Below are 2,651 nucleotides of genomic sequence, written 5' to 3' on the forward strand. Positions count from 1 at the left end.
TCCCACGTAAAAACGTGCCGTTTCGGCGGAGCAGGCGCTCGCTTCCAAGCTCAGGCTCCGCGCTTTGGCTCGATGGGCTGCAATCAACTCTGACAATTCTCCGTTGGGAAGCAGATCCAGCACCAGGTATAGGTTTTCCGCATCTTGGAAGCTGAACCAGAGCTTGACGATGCCGGGGTGGAGGAGGCGAGCCAGCACGTTCCGCTCGGTCAGAGCGGCCCGTACTTTGTTTTCACGCCGGAGATGCCGCTTTTCCATGACCTTGATAGCAAAGTCCCTGCCATTGAATGCGCGCGGGCGTTCACTCTGCTCCTCTTGATCTCCTTGCTCTCTGCCAGTTTTATTTCTGGCGATGGAAGTAGAGCATTCATGCTTGAGACGGGCGTGCACCACCCTTGCATACGACCCTTCGCCTAGGGTGCGACCCCACCAAAAATCCGCCTGACTGAAGCGCTTCGGCGGTTCCCGAGAAATCGACAAAGGCATCGTAGGGGGAGCTGCGTGTGGAGCTGGTGGGGACGTGGGCGTATCGGGAGGGGGAGTGCAAGCAGAGGAAGGGAAGGGGGTCGGGGCCTCCGCACTCGGGGCGTGGGCCGGCGAGGCCATACGATGCTCTGACCTGGATAATGAGAGCATTCTAGATGAGTGTGAGTGTACTTGCTAGCAGTACGGAAGATGGGCGCCGGGTTGTTTCTTTCCTAGCTACATACGGCTCATGCGTGAGAAAGCCGCCACGATTCAGCCCGTATGTGACGAAGGCGACTGACGCCATCATCATCCTGGCTGTGGAAGGGGCAACGAGCATTCACTGTGCAATCAAACACTCCACGACAGAGAGGATGGCAGCTCTGGCGAGGGCAAGTCGTCCATCAATGGGGTTTCTGTCCCTTTGCTGTGCAATGGTGTGCTCTGCCCTTCCTGTTCTGGGCTTCACCCTACCTCCAAGACCCCTCACAACCCTGCGTGCATCGGCTTTCCCACCGTCGGCATCGACCGAAAGATCAGCAACACCAACACACTCTCATTACTCAAGATGGCAAAAAAGTAGAGAGATGTCATCCTTCTTGCATTCACGAAGCGGAGAGTCCCGTTTGGGACGGGACCGGTCCCCGGTCGTAACCCCCCGTTGGGCGTCGGCACAGGTCACTTTCACATCGTCCTCGGCCCCTCTGGAAAGCTCTGTTGAGGAGCCCCCTCCTCTTCGGCAGGTGGCTCTCGTCACCAAATTTGCCCGTCTCCCCTTCTGGCCGATTTGGCACGGGCTTGTCATCATGTTCCTCGATCAAATCGGGCTAAAAACGCTCAGCCAGACCGTGGAAGCTGCCATAGGGGGACGGGTGGCACCGATGATATACCTTCCGAGCTCCCGCTCCACCGAGGCCAACGATGGCCTGAGTGAGGAGCGAGGCCGTCCTCGGGACCCCGACCAAGGCCCGGCCGAGGGAGGCGCGGGGAGGGCGGAGGCCGACCTCCTGTCTCTCTCGGATCCCTTTCTCATGAACGTGCACCATCGCCACACCTTCTTTCAGCTCGATCCACTGCGCTGGCTGCAGAGTCTGGTCTTCCCCGAGGGCTTTCCTGCCCATCCACATGCCGGTTTCAGCACCCTCACGTATGCGCTCAAGGGACGGATGCGGCACCGGGACTCCCTCGGGGTGAAGCAGGTGAGGGAAAGGGGGAGCGAGACGAGGGATTGAGGTCGAAGTACTCTCACCGATGGCGAGATCCCCCTGTTCGGGATCCGGTTGTGGTTGCCGCCTGCCCAATCTACTCGTTCGTCACTCTCGTTCCCCCTCCCTCCCTCCGTTCCTGCCTCAGATCTACGGGGACGGCGCGGCTCAGCTGCTCACCGCGGGGAGGGGCGTGCTTCACGAAGAAATGTGGGACTTCAGCAACGGGAGGGACGTGGAGCTGTTTCAGATCTGGATCAACCTGCCCGGGCGCCTTAAGGGCACCGAGCCCTCTCTCCAATTGGTCGGAGAGACAGACAGTCCGGACGCGGCGGGCCCCATCCCCGAGGTGACCCTCCTCTCCTCCGCCCTTTCTGAACGCTCCTCCCCGCCCTTGCCCCCTGCTTCCCCTCTTTTGCCGGCGCCCTCCTCCACGCGCAAGGTCGTGGTCCGTATTTTGGTGGGGGAGGCACACGGGGTCCGGGCCCGCATGGAGACGCTGACGCCGCAGACAGTCCTGCACGTGAGCATGGACGCCGGGAGCTCCTGGGCCTTCCCGGTGGCCGCCAGTCATACCCTGCATGTGTACGTGAGGAAAGGGCCGGTGGACATCTTGGTGGGGGCGGGAGAAGGACGAGGCGAGAATAAGGAAGGCGCCAGCCGGGAAAAGAGGAGCCCGCGTTTCGTGCGGGTGGAGACGCATGAGACTGCCTTCACGCACAAAGGCGGGGAGCTCCTTCAAGTTCACTGTCCGCCCGTGGGTGCCGGAGGAGGACGAGGGGGGGAAGGTGATTTCCTAGTGCTGGCGGGAGAGCCGCTCGGCGAGCCGGTCGCGGCGTCAGGGCCCTGGGTGTTCAATGACGCTGCGGATGCACAGCGTGCTTACGCACGCTATCAGGCAGGTGTGTTCGGTCTCCCCTGGGGGCCCGCATTGGACGACGAAGCGTGGAAGGCGATGTGCGACGGGAGAGGGAGGAGGTC

This window comes from Nannochloropsis gaditana (assembly GCF_000240725.1).
Source record: "Nannochloropsis gaditana CCMP526 unplaced genomic scaffold scaffold499, whole genome shotgun sequence".
In the NCBI taxonomy this organism is placed as follows: Eukaryota; class Eustigmatophyceae; order Eustigmatales; family Monodopsidaceae; genus Microchloropsis; species Microchloropsis gaditana.